Below are 21,967 nucleotides of genomic sequence, written 5' to 3'. Positions count from 1 at the left end.
AATCCTACTAACTTAGACACAAAATAAACACACGAAAGGCAGTGTACCTATCGATTAGTAATATAGTTCAAGCAAGTAGGGTATCGAACACAGGGAACGGTAAACAATTAAAATAAATGCTAATATTATCTAAATAAAACAAGTAATAGAAAGGGGGTTTCTCTAGTTTTGCAAGACTAGAAACTTAACAATGAAATAAAACTCAAACTAAGCAACTAACAGCTAAAGCAAATAAACAATCACTAAATTCAATAATGGAGAAGACTTTTGTTTAGGTTCGACTCATTTACTCCTATGGTTGATTTTATGGTAAGTGCAATGGATTATTCGTTATTGGCTACCGATTAGTGTGATTAGGTTCACGTTCGCTATTACTAATCCTTAGAAAACAAATTAATTCAAACATTGGCCAATTGGTTAAACTAATGAGTTTCCTAGACTATTGATTCGGGTTAAGTAAGACTTGTAATTAGCTAATCAAATTACTAATTCAATTAACCTTTTGTTGATGGTTCGTCACACAAGGCTCACACATTAATTTACCTATTTTCTAGTTAACCCTAGTTTCACATTCATTATTCCTAGGCACATAACAATGTGTTCACATAAATCACATGAGATAAGCAGTTAAGAGATGTTCATGCAACTTAATTACTTAGCTAATTAACAGAAAATAGTTGTTGTTAACACATGAGGATCTTTAACAAGCTTAAAAAAACAAACTCACCAATTTCAATTAATCTAACCACAAAAATCAACACATAGTCATAAATTCATCTACCCTAAACAGAAGATATGAGTTTTAGCTCATGATTACAGCAGAAAGTTTATCAAAAACGAAATCTAATAGTTTACACATAGTTCAAACAAAAGATTAAGTAAAGAGTAAACCTAAATTGCCTTTTCTCTTCTCAAAATTGAAAGCTAGGGTTGTTCCACGAGTTCCAGGGCTTCTAGTTGCACCTCTAGTCGCAAATTAACCCCCAAGGGTTCTCCCATTCGTCAGGGTTCGAATGGGAAGCATTTCTATATATATATTCTGAAAACAGGGGCTACTCGGCGAGTCTATCACTTAAAATCCCATGTACGGCAAGTCAAAGTCAAGAATCGCGAAACTTCTAACCAACTCGTCGATTTTATGGCCTACTCGTCGAGTCTATTTGGAATCAACATTTTCTCAAAACACGAAAGTCGTCCAAAATTGTGTCTAGTTTTTAGAACATTTTGAATCTCGTCAATCGGAGTTACGGTTCATGAGATATGGCCAAAACACTGACGAGGGGTCAAGCTGTCCAGCAACATCCTTCTTTCTTCAAAATCCAATATCCAAGCTTCCAATCGCCAATTCCGCTTCATTTTCCTTTCGAGCATGTCTTTGTTGCTGAAAATGAAATATTTAAGCTAATTAAGCACCTTTGGTTCATTATTTGAGATAAAATTAACATAAAGTATTAAGATCATGCATGATTCTTATGACTAAATAAGCCCATATCAAAATACCGCACACTTGACTTTTGCTTGCCCCCAAGAAAAACTGAATTTTAGCACACTAATATCACATAAGACAATCCCAATTGAACCCAACCATTATGCCAAGACCGCAACGCATGCATTTGTGTCTAATTTTTTTTCCTAATGACCCCCTCAATTCTAAATACTCACAATCCTCATAAACACTCTCCCACTTCTTTTGAACAATGCTCATTTTATGCATCCCTCCGAATCCATCCGCAAAAATCCTCCTAGCCTCAAGGTATTTTTGGTTGAGCAACCCAAGCATACATTAATCTAGACAATTACAATTTTCGATACCACTATGGAACTTTTTGGAATTCTTCCCTTCTTGATAGTTTGAACTTTGATTTCTTTGAATTCTTCAAATTTGCCACCTTTTTGATTTTCTTTGATTTTTGGGTATCTTCAACTTTTTTTTGGAATTTCTTCAGAATTTTTGATCTTTGATCTTCACTTTGATTGCTCCAAAATTCTGACAACTTTTCTTGTAATTCTCTTTTTTTTTACATGTAACTCACTTTTTTCCTTTCTCTCAAACCCTACATGCTTAAGCAGGGGCGCTCAACTTCAACCTTTATTGATTAAAGATAAAAATTTTCCTGGATACATTTCAAGTACACGATGCTAAACATGTTGCATCCCTCAAACTAAGCGAGGTTATGTTTTTGTCCCATGATTTCACTAGAATAAAGGAGGCCACAAATGCACTATAACGTATATAGGCTCAACTAAACATTTGGGTCTTCATGCAATCATCAAACATAACACTAGCATGGAATCCTAATTGCTTTACCAAAATTTTCTAAATTAATCCTAACAATATTAATGCAAAATTTATAAAATTTAACTAATGTAACCAACCCCCTACCCCACACTTAATTTATGCAATGTCCCCATTGCATATCATGCATGATAAAGAACAATAAAAATAAAGAGAGAATTGGAACAAACTCCCCTGGGATAGTAGTGGCGAGGTTGATATCTCTTCTCTTCAACTCCATCTTCAATTGACTTTAGACATGGGAACCGCTCATCCATGTCTTGGGTGTCAAAATCTCGTGTGGTACAGTCTTTATAAAAGCTCCAAATATAAGGGAAAAACTCTTGGAAATGCTCGGAAAATGATCTTCAAAGAATAGAACCAATGCCCATATCAAATGTCATCAAATCTTCAGCTCAAAAGTAAGAAGAATGAGCGACTCGTCGAGTAAATATGTAGACTCGCCGAGTTGAAGCGTAAATGGCAGAAGAATCGTGAATTTTCACATGGACTCGGCGAGTAGATATGATGCACTCGGCGAGTAGACCGCTGTGTGGAAAAATTTTGTATTCTTCCCAGGTCCATTTCTGATGTATGGGGGTAATATAAACTAATACTTTCCCTCATTTTTCTTCAGTAAATAAATACTCTATAACTTTCTTCATTACCGGACTCAACCTTGGACTCGAAAACTTCTATTATTTCGTCTAGACTCGACTCTTCACGTTATATTCTCTTATGCTCTATACTCTTTCACTTCACGCTTTTATCCAAATTCTGAAAATACCAAAGGCAAACATACGTAATAAAAAGGAAAAGCAAACATAAAAAAAAATCCTAAATTATCCCTAAATACTAGAAGTTTAGAAAGAAAAAGAAAAGCAAACTCTAATGACGGGTTGCCTCCCGCAAGCGCTTCTTTTTGTGCGAGTCTTTAGCTGGACTCCCAACTTAATAAACTTCCAATGAACTCAATGCCAATCCATCCATTGCATTGAATATCTTCTTTGGTGGACCAATTTGTAAAAGTTGGCTCTTTGCTTCTAAAATTGGCCAAACGAGCTTTAATTCATGTAACCCAAGAATCTTGACAAGGGTTGGAACCGGTCGGGTACTAATCAGAAATGGATCATGATTCAAAACTTTCTTCAAAGTTGGAATCTTCACCCCATGCTTCGAAACACAAACCGGAAAAATAGGGGGCCTGTCGTGGTAATAGTCAAACCACAACTTGGTTCCTGCAACTTAGGTTTTTCTTGTTCTTCATCTGACCTCTCTGCTAGGAATCTTTCCAGCTCCTCCAAATCTTTTTCTGGATTAAATTCTTCATCTTGTAGATTTAGCTCTTGTAACTCAGATTTCTTTTGTGTGTTGGGCAAGATGTTATCTAACCATCTTCCAAATTCCTTTAAATCTTCATCTGAGTCATACTCCTCATCTTCTAGCTCTTGTGACTCAGATGTCCCTTGTATGTTGGGCAAGATGTTATCTAACCATCTTCCAAATTTCTTCAAATCTTCATCTGAGTCATACTCCTCATCTTCTTGCTCAATTTCCTGTACTACTTCCTCAAGAAAAGCATCAAGAGCATCGAGATTTGGAAAATACATAATAAATAAAAATAAAAATAAAAATTAAACTAAATAAAAAAAATTAATCAACCTATAAAATAAAAAAAATGATAACAATTAGCAAATAAAATTAACTATTTAGAACCGTTCCCCGGCAACGGCGCCAAAAACTTGATGTATGTGAAACGAACTAGTTTTAATCCTACTAACTTAGACACAAAATAAACACACGAAAGGCAGTGTACCTATCGATTAGTAATATAGTTCAAGCAAGTAGGGTATCGAACACAGGGAACGGTAAACAATTAAAATAAATGCTAATATTATCTAAATAAAACAAGTAATAGAAAGGGGGTTTCTCTAGTTTTGCAAGACTAGAAACTTAACAATGAAATAAAACTCAAACTAAGCAACTAACAGCTAAAGCAAATAAACAATCACTAAATTCAATAATGGAGAAGACTTTTGTTTAGGTTCGACTCATTTACTCCTATGGTTGATTTTATGGTAAGTGCAATGGATTATTCGTTATTGGCTACCGATTAGTGTGATTAGGTTCACGTTCGCTATTACTAATCCTTAGAAAACAAATTAATTCAAACATTGGCCAATTGGTTAAACTAATGAGTTTCCTAGACTATTGATTCGGGTTAAGTAAGACTTGTAATTAGCTAATCAAATTACTAATTCAATTAACCTTTTGTTGATGGTTCGTCACACAAGGCTCACACATTAATTTACCTATTTTCTAGTTAACCCTAGTTTCACATTCATTATTCCTAGGCACATAACAATGTGTTCACATAAATCACATGAGATAAGCAGTTAAGAGATGTTCATGCAACTTAATTACTTAGCTAATTAACAGAAAATAGTTGTTGTTAACACATGAGGATCTTTAACAAGCTTAAAAAAACAAACTCACCAATTTCAATTAATCTAACCACAAAAATCAACACATAGTCATAAATTCATCTACCCTAAACAGAAGATATGAGTTTTAGCTCATGATTACAGCAGAAAGTTTATCAAAAACGAAATCTAATAGTTTACACATAGTTCAAACAAAAGATTAAGTAAAGAGTAAACCTAAATTGCCTTTTCTCTTCTCAAAATTGAAAGCTAGGGTTGTTCCACGAGTTCCAGGGCTTCTAGTTGCACCTCTAGTCGCAAATTAACCCCCAAGGGTTCTCCCATTCGTCAGGGTTCGAATGGGAAGCATTTCTATATATATATTCTGAAAACAGGGGCTACTCGGCGAGTCTATCACTTAAAATCCCGTGTACGGCAAGTCAAAGTCAAGAATCGCGAAACTTCTAACCAACTCGTCGATTTTATGGCCTACTCGTCGAGTCTATTTGGAATCAACATTTTCTCAAAACACGAAAGTCGTCCAAAATTGTGTCTAGTTTTTAGAACATTTTGAATCTCGTCAATCGGAGTTACGGTTCATGAGATATGGCCAAAACACTGACGAGGGGTCAAGCTGTCCAGCAACATCCTTCTTTCTTCAAAATCCAATATCCAAGCTTCCAATCGCCAATTCCGCTTCATTTTCCTTTCGAGCATGTCTTTGTTGCTGAAAATGAAATATTTAAGCTAATTAAGCACCTTTGGTTCATTATTTGAGATAAAATTAACATAAAGTATTAAGATCATGCATGATTCTTATGACTAAATATGCCCATATCAAAATACCGCACACTTGACTTTTGCTTGCCCCCAAGAAAAACTGAATTTTAGCACACTAATATCACATAAGACAATCCCAATTGAACCCAACCATTATGCCAAGACCGCAACGCATGCATTTGTGTCTAATTTTTTTTCCTAATGACCCCCTCAATTCTAAATACTCACAATCCTCATAAACACTCTCCCACTTCTTTTGAACAATGCTCATTTTATGCATCCCTCCGAATCCATCCGCAAAAATCCTCCTAGCCTCAAGGTATTTTTGGTTGAGCAACCCAAGCATACATTAATCTAGACAATTACAATTTTCGATACCACTATGGAACTTTTTGGAATTCTTCCCTTCTTGATAGTTTGAACTTTGATTTCTTTGAATTCTTCAAATTTGCCACCTTTTTGATTTTCTTTGATTTTTGGGTATCTTCAACTTTTTTTTGGAATTTCTTCAGAATTTTTGATCTTTGATCTTCACTTTGATTGCTCCAAAATTCTGACAACTTTTCTTGTAATTCTCTTTTTTTTTTACATGTAACTCACTTTTTTCCTTTCTCTCAAACCCTACATGCTTAAGCAGGGGCGCTCAACTTCAACCTTTATTGATTAAAGATAAAAATTTTCTTGGATACATTTCAAGTACACGATGCTAAACATGTTGCATCCCTCAAACTAAGCGAGGTTATGTTTTTGTCCCATGATTTGACTAGAATAAAGGAGGCCACAAATGCACTATAACGTATATAGGCTCAACTAAACATTTGGGTCTTCATGCAATCATCAAACATAACACTAGCATGGAATCCTAATTGCTTTACCAAAATTTTCTAAATTAATCCTAACAATATTAATGCAAAATTTATAAAATTTAACTAATGTAACCAACCCCCTACCCCACACTTAATTTATGCAATGTCCCCATTGCATATCATGCATGATAAAGAACAATAAAAATAAAGAGAGAATTGGAACAAACTCCCCTGGGATAGTAGTGGCGAGGTTGATATCTCTTCTCTTCAACTCCATCTTCAATTGACTTTAGACATGGGAACAGCTCATCCATGTCTTGGGTGTCAAAATCTCGTGTGGTACAGTCTTTATAAAAGCTCCAAATATAAGGGGAAAACTCTTGGAAATGCTCGGAAAATGATCTTCAAAGAATAGAACCAATGCCCATATCAAATGTCATCAAATCTTCAGCTCAAAAGTAAGAAGAATGAGCGACTCGTCGAGTAAATATGTAGACTCGCCGAGTTGAAGCGTAAATGGCAGAAGAATCGTGAATTTTCACATGGACTCGGCGAGTAGATATGATGCACTCGACGAGTAGACCGCTGTGTGGAAAAATTTTGTATTCTTCCCAGGTCCATTTCTGATGTATGGGGGTAATATAAACTAATACTTTCCCTCATTTTTCTTCAGTAAATAAATACTCTATAACTTTCTTCATTACCGGACTCAACCTTGGACTCGAAAACTTCTATTATTTCGTCTAGACTCGACTCTTCACGTTATATTCTCTTATGCTCTATACTCTTTCACTTCACGCTTTTATCCAAATTCTGAAAATACCAAAGGCAAACATACGTAATAAAAAGGAAAAGCAAACATAAAAAAAAATCCTAAATTATCCCTAAATACTAGAAGTTTAGAAAGAAAAAGAAAAGCAAACTCTAATGACGGGTTGCCTCCCGCAAGCGCTTCTTTTTGTGCGAGTCTTTAGCTGGACTCCCAACTTAATAAACTTCCAATGAACTCAATGCCAATCCATCCATTGCATTGAATATCTTCTTTGGTGGACCAATTTGTAAAAGTTGGCTCTTTGCTTCTAAAATTGGCCAAACGAGCTTTAATTCATGTAACCCAAGAATCTTGACAAGGGTTGGAACCGGTCGGGTACTAATCAGAAATGGATCATGATTCAAAACTTTCTTCAAAGTTGGAATCTTCACCCCATGCTTCGAAACACAAACCGGAAAAACAGGGGGCCCTGTCGTGGTAATAGTCAAACCACAACTTGGTTCCTGCAACTTAGGTTTTTCTTGTTCTTCATCTGACCTCTCTGCTAGGAATCTTTCCAGCTCCTCCAAATCTTTTTCTGGATTAAATTCTTCATCTTGTAGATTTAGCTCTTGTAACTCAGATTTCTTTTGTGTGTTGGGCAAGATGTTATCTAACCATCTTCCAAATTCCTTTAAATCTTCATCTGAGTCATACTCCTCATCTTCTAGCTCTTGTGACTCAGATGTCCCTTGTATGTTGGGCAAGATGTTATCTAACCATCTTCCAAATTTCTTCAAATCTTCATCTGAGTCATACTCCTCATCTTCTTGCTCAATTTCCTGTACTACTTCCTCAAGAAAAGCATCAAGAGCATCGAGATTTGGAAAATACATAATAAATAAAAATAAAAATAAAAATTAAACTAAATAAAAAAAATTAATCAACCTATAAAATAAAAAAAATGATAACAATTAGCAAATAAAATTAACTATTTAGAACCGTTCCCCGGCAACGGCGCCAAAAACTTGATGTATGTGAAACGAACTAGTTTTAATCCTACTAACTTAGACACAAAATAAACACACGAAAGGCAGTGTACCTATCGATTAGTAATATAGTTCAAGCAAGTAGGGTATCGAACACAGGGAACGGTAAACAATTAAAATAAATGCTAATATTATCTAAATAAAACAAGTAATAGAAAGGGGGGTTTCTCTAGTTTTGCAAGACTAGAAACTTAACAATGAAATAAAACTCAAACTAAGCAACTAACAGCTAAAGCAAATAAACAATCACTAAATTCAATAATGGAGAAGACTTTTGTTTAGGTTCGACTCATTTACTCCTATGGTTGATTTTATGGTAAGTGCAATGGATTATTCGTTATTGGCTACCGATTAGTGTGATTAGGTTCACGTTCGCTATTACTAATCCTTAGAAAACAAATTAATTCAAACATTGGCCAATTGGTTAAACTAATGAGTTTCCTAGACTATTGATTCGGGTTAAGTAAGACTTGTAATTAGCTAATCAAATTACTAATTCAATTAACCTTTTGTTGATGGTTCGTCACACAAGGCTCACACATTAATTTACCTATTTTCTAGTTAACCCTAGTTTCACATTCATTATTCCTAGGCACATAACAATGTGTTCACATAAATCACATGAGATAAGCAGTTAAGAGATGTTCATGCAACTTAATTACTTAGCTAATTAACAGAAAATAGTTGTTGTTAACACATGAGGATCTTTAACAAGCTTAAAAAAACAAACTCACCAATTTCAATTAATCTAACCACAAAAATCAACACATAGTCATAAATTCATCTACCCTAAACAGAAGATATGAGTTTTAGCTCATGATTACAGCAGAAAGTTTATCAAAAACGAAATCTAATAGTTTACACATAGTTCAAACAAAAGATTAAGTAAAGAGTAAACCTAAATTGTCTTTTATCTTCTCAAAATTGAAAGCTAGGGTTGTTCCACGAGTTCCAGGGCTTCTAGTTGCACCTCTAGTCGCAAATTAACCCCCAAGGGTTCTCCCATTCGTCAGGGTTCGAATGGGAAGCATTTCTATATATATATTCTGAAAACAGGGGCTACTCGGCGAGTCTATCACTTAAAATCCCGTGTACGGCAAGTCAAAGTCAAGAATCGCGAAACTTCTAACCAACTCGTCGATTTTATGGCCTACTCGTCGAGTCTATTTGGAATCAACATTTTCTCAAAACACGAAAGTCGTCCAAAATTGTGTCTAGTTTTTAGAACATTTTGAATCTCGTCAATCGGAGTTACGGTTCATGAGATATGGCCAAAACACTGACGAGGGGTCAAGCTGTCCAGCAACATCCTTCTTTCTTCAAAATCCAATATCCAAGCTTCCAATCGCCAATTCCGCTTCATTTTCCTTTCGAGCATGTCTTTGTTGCTGAAAATGAAATATTTAAGCTAATTAAGCACCTTTGGTTCATTATTTGAGATAAAATTAACATAAAGTATTAAGATCATGCATGATTCTTATGACTAAATATGCCCATATCAAAATACCGCACACTTGACTTTTGCTTGCCCCCAAGAAAAACTGAATTTTAGCACACTAATATCACATAAGACAATCCCAATTGAACCCAACCATTATGCCAAGACCGCAACGCATGCATTTGTGTCTAATTTTTTTTCCTAATGACCCCCTCAATTCTAAATACTCACAATCCTCATAAACACTCTCCCACTTCTTTTGAACAATGCTCATTTTATGCATCCCTCCGAATCCATCCGCAAAAATCCTCCTAGCCTCAAGGTATTTTTGGTTGAGCAACCCAAGCATACATTAATCTAGACAATTACAATTTTCGATACCACTATGGAACTTTTTGGAATTCTTCCCTTCTTGATAGTTTGAACTTTGATTTCTTTGAATTCTTCAAATTTGCCACCTTTTTGATTTTCTTTGATTTTTGGGTATCTTCAACTTTTTTTTGGAATTTCTTCAGAATTTTTGATCTTTGATCTTCACTTTGATTGCTCCAAAATTCTGACAACTTTTCTTGTAATTCTCTTTTTTTTTTACATGTAACTCACTTTTTTCCTTTCTCTCAAACCCTACATGCTTAAGCAGGGGCGCTCAACTTCAACCTTTATTGATTAAAGATAAAAATTTTCTTGGATACATTTCAAGTACACGATGCTAAACATGTTGCATCCCTCAAACTAAGCGAGGTTATGTTTTTGTCCCATGATTCCACTAGAATAAAGGAGGCCACAAATGCACTATAACGTATATAAGCTCAACTAAACATTTGGGTCTTCATGCAATCATCAAACATAACACTAGCATGGAATCCTAATTGCTTTACCAAAATTTTCTAAATTAATCCTAACAATATTAATGCAAAATTTATAAAATTTAACTAATGTAACCAACCCCCTACCCCACACTTAATTTATGCAATGTCCCCATTGCATATCATGCATGATAAAGAACAATAAAAATAAAGAGAGAATTGGAACAAACTCCCCTGGGATAGTAGTGGCGAGGTTGATATCTCTTCTCTTCAACTCCATCTTCAATTGACTTTAGACATGGGAACAGCTCATCCATGTCTTGGGTGTCAAAATCTCGTGTGGTACAGTCTTTATAAAAGCTCCAAATATAAGGGGAAAACTCTTGGAAATGCTCGGAAAATGATCTTCAAAGAATAGAACCAATGCCCATATCAAATGTCATCAAATCTTCAGCTCAAAAGTAAGAAGAATGAGCGACTCGTCGAGTAAATATGTAGACTCGCCGAGTTGAAGCGTAAATGGCAGAAGAATCGTGAATTTTCACATGGACTCGGCGAGTAGATATGATGCACTCGGCGAGTAGACCGCTGTGTGGAAAAATTTTGTATTCTTCCCAGGTCCATTTCTGATGTATGGGGGTAATATAAACTAATACTTTCCCTCATTTTTCTTCAGTAAATAAATACTCTATAACTTTCTTCATTACCGGACTCAACCTTGGACTCGAAAACTTCTATTATTTCGTCTAGACTCGACTCTTCACGTTATATTCTCTTATGCTCTATACTCTTTAACTTCACCCTTTTATCCAAATTCTGAAAATACCAAAGGCAAACATACGTAATAAAAAGGAAAAGCAAACATCAAAAAAAATAATAAATTATCCCTAAATACTAGAAGTTTAGAAAGAAAAAGAAAAGCAAACTCGAATGACGGGTTGCCTCCCGCAAGCGCTTCTTTTTGTGCGAGTCTTTAGCTGGACTCCCAACTTAATAAACTTCCAATGAACTCAATGCCAATCCATCCATTGCATTGAATATCTTCTTTGGTGGACCAATTTGTAAAAGTTGGCTCTTTGCTTCTAAAATTGGCCAAACGAGCTTTAATTCATGTAACCCAAGAATCTTGACAAGGGTTGGAACCGGTCGGGTACTAATCAGAAATAGATCATGATTCAAAACTTTCTTCAAAGTTGGAATCGTCACCCCATGCTTCGAAACACAAATCTGAAAAACAGGGGGCCCTGTCGTGGTAATAGTCAAACCACAACTTGGTTCCTGCAACTTAGGTTTTTCTTGTTCTTCATCTGACCTCTCTGCTAGCAATCTTTCCAGCTCCTCCAAATCTTTTTCTGGATTAAATTCTTCATCTTATAGATTTAGCTCTTGTAACTCAGATTTCTCTTGTGTGTTGGGCAAGATGTTATCTAACCATCTTCCAAATTCCTTCAAATCTTCATCTGAGTCATACTCCTCATCTTCTAGCTCTTGTGACTCAGATGTCCCTCGTGTGTTGGGCAAGATGTTATCTAACCATCTTCCAAATTTCTTCAAATCTTCATCTGAGTCATACTCCTCATCTTCTTGCTCAATTTCCTGTACTACTTCCTCAAGAAAAGCATCAAGAGCATCGAGATTTGGAAAATACATAATAAATAAAAATAAAAATAAAAATTAAACTAAATAAAAAAAATTAATCAACCTATAAAATAAAAAAAAAATGATAACAATTAGCAAATAAAATTAACTATATATAACCGTTCCCCGGCAACGGCGCCAAAAACTTGATGTGTGTGAAACGAACTAGTTTTAATCCTACTAACTTAGACACAAAATAAACACACGAAAGGCAGTGTACCTATCGATTAGTAATATAGTTCAAGCAAGTAGGGTATCGAACACAAGAAACGGTAAACAATTAAAATAAATGCTAATATTATCTAAATAAAACAAGTAATAGAAAGGGGGGTTTCTCTAGTTTTGCAAGACTAGAAACTTAACAATGAAATAAAACTCAAACTAAGCAACTAACAGCTAAAGCAAATAAACAATCACTAAATTCAATAATAGAGAAGACTTTTGTTTAGGTTCGACTCATTTACTCCAATGGTTGATTTTATGGTAAGTGCAATGGATTATTCGTTATTGGCTACCGATTAGTGTGATTAGGTTCACGTTCGCTATTACTAATCCTTAGAAAACAAATTAATTCAAACATTGGCCAATTGGTTAAACTAATGAGTTTCCTAGACTATTGATTCGGGTTAAGTAAGACTTGTAATTAGCTAATCAAATTACTAATTCAATTAACCTCTTGTTGATGGTTCGTCACACAAGGCTCACACATTAATTTACCTACTTTCTAGTTAACCCTAGTTTCACATTCATTATTCCTAGGCACATAACAATGTGTTCACATAAATCACATGAGATAAGCAGTTAAGAGATGTTCATGCAACTTAATTACTTAGCTAATTAACAGAAAATAGTTGTTGTTAACACATGAGGATCTTTAACAAGCTTAAAAAAACAAACTCACCAATTTCAATTAATCTAACCACAAAAATCAACACATAGTCATAAATTCATCTACCCTAAACAGAAGATATGAGTTTTAGCTCATGATTACAACAGAAAGTTTATCAAAAACGAAATCTAATAGTTTACACATAGTTCAAACAAAAGATTAAGTAAAGAGTAAACCTAAATTGCCTTTTATCTTCTCAAAATTGAAAGCTAGGGTTGTTCCACGAGTTCCAGGGCTTCTAGCTGCACCTCTAGTCGCAAATTAACCCCCAAGGGTTTTCGTCAGGGTTCGAATGGGAAGCGTTTCTATATATATATATATATATATATATATATATATATATATATATATATATATATATATATATATATATATATATATATATATATATATATATATATATATATATATATTACTCGGCGAGTCTATCACTTAAAATCCCGTGTACGACAAGTCAAAGTCAAGAATCGCGAAACTTCTAACCAACTCGTCGAGTTTATGGCCTACTCGTCGAGTCCATTTGGAATCAATATTTTCTCAAAACACGAAAGTCTTCCCAAATTGTGTCTAGTTTTCAGAACATTTTGAATCTCGTCAATCGGAGTTACGGTTCATGAGATATGGCCAAAACACTGACGAGGGGTCAAGCTGTCCAGCAACATCCTTCTTTCTTCAAAATCCAATATCCAAGCTTCCAATCGCCAATTCCGCTTCATTTTCCTTTCGAGCATGTCTTTGTTGCTGAAAATGAAATATTTAAGCTAATTAAGCACCTTTGGTTCATTATTTGAGATAAAATTAACATAAAGTATTAAGATCATGCATGATTCTTATGACTAAATAAGCCCATATCAAATATCACGCTCACCGAATTGTAAAAGATCCTTCGCTTCAAGAAGACGAAGTACACCATTCGGAAGCTTGATAACGGCAGTGGTTGTAGCTTCATCAAAAACCCAATATTCCATATTACGTAGAGAACCGTCAGATGACTGTTGAATAACAAGAATTTGTTTCATTTGATTGGTGGGAGGCCACATGACATTCTTCACGATTCGGTTGTTGTTGGGATCAATTACACCTTTGGCTTTCTTCACGAAGGAATCTGCAGTCTTCATCCCATCGAAATTTCTCTTCACTTGATTCTCCAAGAAGAGCTTAAATTTAGTTCCACGAGGATCATTCGATGTGTCGTGGAAGGGAGCATTAGCTAATTATGAAAGATCTACAGTAGTCCAAGAACTAAAGTCATTTTGATGCTCGTAGTACTCCATATTACCGCTATTTTTTTGACAGCCCATATATCCTTTTTATCATGAAATCCCCATACCTTTATACCCGACCGATCGCCATAATTACCTGTGAATCTCCTTTTACCGAGCTCAGTGACACTTAATTGAGGCCGATCTCCATGAATGTTTTGATCAGAGTTTTTCATGAAAAGCAATTGTCCTTTTCCTTGAGCTTTAGCTTGCCTCTGAGCTCGCTTCAAGATTATTCTTCTGTGGTCAACATTAGCAGGATCATCCTCAAATCGGTCAGCAAGACGAGTTGTATTAACCCGACGAGGAACATCTTTTGGTGCTTGGGCAGGTTCACTTGGAGTTGCATTGGCTTCATCAGGATCACTGTCAGATGTCTTGAATTTGTCACCAAATTCTCTGATCAGTTTATTCTTCAAGTCAAAATATCCGGCTAAAAGAGCACCAAGATTTAGTTGCAGATCAGAAATATGCTTTGTCTTTTGAGAAATTTCCCTTTCAAGCTCGGAAACTCTAACGTCCAGAGTTCCAATCAAAACATCTTTCTCGATAATCTTCTGATTTAAGACCCCAATTTCTTCTTTAAGCTCAAAAATTGTTTGATCTTCAACATCGTATCTCCCTGCACCAATAGTTATACCTTTGCCTTTGGGTGCGGGATCAACATTTTCTCGAGCAAGAAACCTGGCAAGCCTTTCAGAAGCGGCATCATGTGCAGGTAGAGGAGCTGAAGAACTACCAGGAGCTGAAGAGCTTCCTATTTCAAAAGATTCTTGAGCAAAACTAGGCCCCTCATGCAAAATTGGGCTTTCATCTCGAACTGGTTGGGCTGGTTCAGTAGTTGTGGTTGGCTGTTGTGCTGGTCGTGTTTGTTCCCTAATAAGCACTCCCGGCCTAGGATCAGCACGCTTTCGTTTTAGTGGTGGTTGGGAGGCTTGATACTCTTCAAGATCACTTTCAAATGGAATAATGTTTGGAGTAGCAACTGCTCGGGGAGGCTTCCTTGCATTTGAATCCAATTGTGCAATAACCTCTGCCATCTGAGCGGGCGTTTGTAACGGCAGCTTGAGAATGTTTAAATCTCCCTCAGTCTCTGTTGGAGAATACACGATGTCATTGACTTTATCATTCTCGAAACATGAACTAAGGTCATCATCACTACATTCGAAATCAAACACGAAGTCCTCTTCATTAAAACCCTCTGCATCACCCTATTCATCATCACCTTCATTATCATCATCATCATCATCATCATCATTGAGAACTGGCACATGCTCCTCTGCCACAATTGCCACAGGAGGGGTGACAATAGAAACAACCTCAGGTTCAGGAACATGAATACTTTCAGCTTCGGCAACTGGAACATTCTCTGGTTCAGCAGCTGGAATATTTTGAAAGGCTGGAGCTTCTTCAATCTCAGCAAATTATCCGAATTTCACTAATGGGCTTGTTTCCCTAAATACAATCTTTGAACCCTTGTGATTTTGTTTCATTAAACCAAAAGAGTTTGGACCCAAAGACTTCATATCCAAGGTTTCACCCGTCCTTTCCAAATCAGGATGTTGATCATCGAATATCATCTGTAGAAATCTTGGGTACATCAGGAACACATCCTTCTTTTTCCACTACAGGTTGCTCTTCATCTCATTGAACACAAACCTTGAAAAGTTGAAGTCCAAATCCATAATAAGAGCAATAATGGCACCAGTAGATGACTGGGAGATCTCATCAGCTCCCCCCTTTCTGCCTGAAATGTAGATCACAAAAGTGTGAGCTAGGAAGCGTCAGTAGGGAGGGAGGAACTTCTTCAAAGTTAGAGGAAAGGCTCCTTCATAGCACATTCGTTCGAGAACCTCCCTAATCTGAGCAGCAGATATCTCAACCGAGAATCCTGGCTGATCTCCAAATCTAAGAACTTCACGAATGGTTTGCTCTGACACCATAATCTTCTTCCCCTTGCCTGTTGACTCTACAGTGACTGCGCCATCTGCTCCTGCTTCATTGATAGAAGCCTTATCCCAGAACTCCCTCACTAGGTCTTTATAAATGACATGATTCAGTCGATGAGCGTGAGTGATCCTACAGTTGTTTAGACAATGAACAATGAACTTAAACTCCTGATGGTTTTGTGGTGGATCAGAAAGACATCCAACAATGTTGTGAGAGTCAGAAAATTTCAATTCACCCATTTATCTGCACCAAACGACCCAAGTGAGAAAAGCAAAATTAAAATAATAAAAACAGGCTTGATTTCAGTCAACTAAGGTTGATTTCGGTCAACCAAAGTCAAACAGGCTTGATTTGGGTCAAAATTAAATCGATTGCGGTCATAGGTCAATTATTGCCGTCAAAATGGTCAAGGTTCATCGTTTTCGGTCAAAGCACGGGTCAACGAACACGATTGCGGTCAAAGTTCTTTGACTCTGTTGAACTTGGTCCGTTTACGGTCGGATCCGGGTTTTCGGCTGGATCCGGGTCACCGAAAACCTAAAACCCTAGAACCCTAAATTAACGAAAAACCACCGTCAGAACGCCAATTAGCCCCTATAACCTGCAAAAATCTCAATCAAATCGTGTTAGAACTGATGTATAGCAATCACAATCCACTTACTTCGATGAATCAGTGAGCAATTTACGATGAAACACAAGAAAAATGATGAATCGATGAGAGAATATGCAGAAAACTCGAGTAGCAAATGAGAGTGAGAACGAGAGAGAGAGGATGAGCGAGATTTCGGTGGAGGCGAGGAGAAGAGTGAATAGGGTGGCCAAAAACCAACCTTTTAAACCCTAATTAGGGTTTTTGGCCCATAAGAAAAACCCGATGGGCCTTACCCAAAACTCAAAACCTCTTTAAAAAATAATTTAATTCCTTTTAAATAATGAGACTTTTGAAGACTTTGAAAAAAAAACTAAAAATTAAATGCAAAGAAAATTTAATTTTTAGAAAAGAAAAAATAAGAATAAGATGAAAATTAAAAAAAAACACTAACCACACTTCAAAATTAAAATTTAAACACTTTGGGATCATAAGTTTTGAAACAGCCTTAACTTTGTTTTTCAGCACACACCTGCATGAATAGATCTGGTCAATTACCGGTATTGTGATCCACTTAAACACAAAGGACCTTTTTGCCAATTTTGGACAGATTATACATGAAAAGACATTTGAAATCAAATTCCTAAATTGACCATTTAGCTGACGACGACCAAGGATATTGTTGTCCACTTAAATTCAGCAGCGAGATCTACAGACAACCTTTACTTAATTCAATTTTAAGTGCACTAGAATGTGTTCCCCAGTTCACGACATACCCTAGCAATCAAGGAATTCCAAAGAGCTCTTTACTTTAGGTAAGTGCTCAATTATTTGAGCGAGGATAGATATAGAGATGCATATGCTGTGCCCCAGGTCGGATCTCTTCCAATCACGCAGAGGGGACAACATATGACTAACACAGATAGAGGGATAGAGAGATAAAAAGTTGCATATGTTGTGTCCCAGGTCGGATCCTCCGATCACGTAAAGGGGACAACATATGAATGACATAGATAGATAAAAAGAAGAATAGATAGAGATGTATAGAAATATAAGTGCATATGTTGCGTCCCAGGACGGATCTTCCGATCACGCAAAAGGGGCAACATATGACTGACAGAGAGGATAAGAAAGAAAAACAATTTCACACCGACCTACTTTATCAGTACCCCCCAGTCACCCTATCAGCACCAGAATTAAGGACATAAGTTCGTACATCGAAGAAGTGTTGAGCCACAGTTCTAGATGGTAAGTAACTTTAATGTATCTTGTAGGCTCCCTTGTTTATCTCACTGCTCAATCTATCCAAGCGTCGTATGGTCAGTCCAAATGTAACTATCTAAGTCTATATGAGTTAACACTGTCAAGTCCTTTCATTGTCAACAGTGTCTAGTCCTTTCATTTGAATCCTTTGTACCTACCAACACATTAAACACAGTGTCTAAACAATTTAGTTTCAGTGCATTACACGAATTTCAGATTGCCCTTTAGCACTAAACTTCATATCACTTCCCAAAAATACTTACGAAAGAAAACATATTTTTGTATTTTTGAATTTTATAATTTTTTTGTATTTTGATTTCTCCCCCTAAATTTATGGATAGGAGAGAAAAGAAATGAAAATAAAATAAAAAATAAAATGCGCAAATTTAAACACACAAAAAAATTAGTCATCAAAACGAATCATCTTTAGAAAGCCCACAAGCACATCAAATCGAGCTTTACTGAAGGGTTTAGTAAACAGGCCCGCCACATTATTATTAGTGTGGACCTGCTCCAAACAAATGAGCTGGCGCTCATAAAAGTATCGAATAAAATGAATTTTAATATCGATGTGCTTGGTTTTGGAATCCCGAACAGGATTTTTGGCAATTTGTATAGCAGCATCATTGTCTCAAAATATGGAGGTGTCAAGAAAGTTTAAACCATAATCCACCAATTGGTGTTGTATCCAGATAACCTGTGAGCAGCAGGCTGATGCATCGACATACTCAGCCTCAGCTGCCGAGGTTGACACTGTCTGCTGTTTCTTGCACTGCCAAGACACCAATCTCTCCCCCAAAAACTGACATCCGCCTGAAGTTGATTTCCTGTCAAAATCACAACCTCCATAATTGCTATCAGCGAAAGCATACAGTTCAAATTCAGGATTCTTAGGATACCATAGCCCAATTTAGGGATACCTTTGAGGTATCAAAATATCCTTTTAACAGCAATCATATGAGAGCGTTTAGGATTAGCTTGATATCTAGCACATTGACAGACGGCGAACATAATGTCAGGTTTGCTGGCAGTCAAATATATAAGAGATCCGATCATCGATCGATATTCGGTTTGATCTACGAAATCTCCTTCTGGATCTGGTCCCAACAGGGGTCTTCCAACCATGGGTGCAGAGGCAGGTTTAGAGTCTTTGAACCCAAAATTCTCAAGCATATCCTCCACATATTTGCCCTGATGCAGCAAGATTCCAGATGAATCTTGACGAACTTGTAATCACAGAAACATCGTCATTTCACCAAGTGAGCTCATTTCAAATCTCTTCATGAATTCTTCAAATTCTTTGCACAGCGCAGAACTCGTCGACCCAAAGATGATGCCATCCACGTAGATCTGGACGACAATCAAGTCTTTATCCACTTTCTTTATGAACAACGTCTGATCCATTGTGCCTCTTATGTAGCCATGCTCCAGCAAATGATCTGTCAGAGTAGCATACCAAGCTCTAGGAGCCTGATGTAACCCCTACAAAGCCTTATCTAATTTGTAGACATGATTTGGAAATTTGGGATTGACAAACCCTGGGGGTTGATCAAAATAGATCTCCTCCTTCACGACTCCATATAAAAAGGCGGTCTTGACGTCCATTTGATAAACAGTAGACCCCATGTAGGAATCATATGCCAAGATGATACGAATAGCTTCCAAGTGTGCCACAGGAGCATACACCTCAGTGTAGTCAAGACCTTCAATCTTCCGGAAGCCACAAACAACCAAATGTGCATTGTTTCGCATAATTACGCCATTATCATCTTGCTTATTCCTAAATACCCAGCGTGTATCCAACGACTTCTTTCCTTTTGGTAGCTCTACCAACTTCCACACCTTTGACTTGTCAAATAGGTTCAACTCTTCATGCATAACGTCCACCCAGCTTGGTTCATTAAGAGACATGTCCACGTTCTTGGGCTCAATCTGAGATATGAAGCATGAGTAGAGACATGAGTTGACATCTCCACTTTGACTTCTTGTTTTAACTCCTTCTTCCAGTGGACCGATGACATTCTCGATTGGATGATCACGTTGAATTCTGGTGGGGATTTCATGGCTGATGTCATGGATTGAGACTGGAAGGTTGGTGATGTTGATGAATCTGTCTTCTGTCGAATCACTCGCCTCATACGATCTAGGATCGTGAGAGGTACTTGCCACATATTCATTTGAGATTGGTTCAGGAAAGAGAAGCTCCATGAACGTTTGTGTGGCAGTAGAGGTATCCCTTGACATAATTTCACCTTCTTCAGGGGAAAGGGGAGTGACTTCAACATCAGAACTGGTCTTTTGACTTGGTGAAGAAGGGGGTGTGATTGGAGCAACTTCATCCACCTTAGGAGACTCAGGAGTCACCAAGGGTGGTTTGTATGAACCAATTACAACATCTTCCTCTTCATCTTCAATAACAACACTTGTACCTGAGCTGGAACCTGAAATAGTATCTGAAAACACATTAAAAGATTTAACAGTGAAACATAATCAAACAACCAATCAGGTCCGACTCGAGCATCCATCTCGTTCTCTTCCAGCCAGAGCACGTCGAATGACTCCACAATCTTCTTAGTAGACTTTTTGTACACTCGATAAGTAGTGCGCGCAACATATCCAATGAAGTAGCAGTCATCAGCTTTTGTGTTGAACTTGGGGGTGGGCTCCAGGTGAAGGAGGGTGCAAGGACACCCAAAGATCCTAAAATAAGTGACCGTTAGCTTGTGATCATACAGAATTTCGTACGGGGTCTTCATCTGCAGTTTTTTGATCAGAACTCGGTTCTGAACATAGCATGCAGTGTTGATAGCTTCATCCCAGAAAAACACCGGTAGCTTGGAGTCACATAGCATTATCCTTGCTGCGTCGATCAAAGTTCGATTTCGCCGCTCTGCAACACCATTTTGTTGAGGTGTCCGAGCAGTACTATACTGACGCAAAATACCCTTTTCAACACACAAATGATCCAGAATAGCATTCTTGAACTCCGTGCCATTGTCACTTCGAATTGCCTTCACATTTTTGTTGGTATGATTCTCAATCAACACAATAAATTGCTTGATCAGGTCAGTAGTCTCACTCTGGTTGGATAAGAAGAAAACCCAGGTAAACCGTGAGTAATCATCAATGACAACTAGGCAGTAAGAATTATTATTAATGCTGAGAGCGTTGACCGGACCGAACAAATCCATATGCAGTAACTGAAGAACAGTGCTGATTGAGTTGACTAGTTTTGGCTTATGTGGCTTGCGATGATGTTTTCCTTGAGCACATGCCACACACTTCTCGAAAGTAATTAAGTCCTTGATTGGAAGACCACGCATAATTTCATTCTTCGCAAGACGGTTGAGGTTCTTGGCATTTGCATGACCGAGTCGACGATGCCAAAGCATAGCATTGTGTTCAGAAACCTTGGAGAAAAGACATGTAACTTGCTCGGGAATGTTATGGTTCATATCAGTGATGTAGGCATTCCCTTCTCTTTTTGACCTCACCAAAATCCATTCTTCTGGAATGATGATTCCAGGCTTCAGAATTAGACACTCCTTGTTCGTAAAGTGAGTTGAATATCTTTTATCGCAAATCTGAGATACACTCAGCAGACTGTGTTTCAACTCGGGAGCATAATTCACATTTTCAAAGTTGAGCACGCCATTAGTCACGGTACCCTTTTGTGTGATATTTCCACCTTCTCATCCCGCAAAAGAAACATAACCCCATTAAAGTTTTGAATGTCTTGCAGTTGGGAGATGTCTCCTGTCATGTGCCTGGAACAGCCACTATCGACATACCATGATCTGACGATATTCCTCCATAGCTGTTCTTGCACGATGTGCGGGATTAATTAGATTTTGGAACCCAGGCCACAGAAACACTGGGTTTACTTTTTGTATCAACAGAACTAACTTGTTCACATTTCATGTCAGATAGATTACAAGACGCATTTAAAGGACTTTGAGGTGATTGGACTGATGAGTTTTTGGGCACCCATTTGTAATTAGGTTTAGAAACTTTGTTAATAACACAAATAGGGACTTTAACAGGTGAT

The sequence above is a fragment of the Lactuca virosa genome, chromosome 8, assembly GCF_052849685.1.
Source record: "Lactuca virosa cultivar CGN04683 chromosome 8, Lactuca_virosa_CGN04683_v6, whole genome shotgun sequence".
Lineage (NCBI taxonomy): Eukaryota > Viridiplantae > Streptophyta > Magnoliopsida > Asterales > Asteraceae > Lactuca > Lactuca virosa.
Note: the sequence above shows the minus strand (reverse complement) of the source record.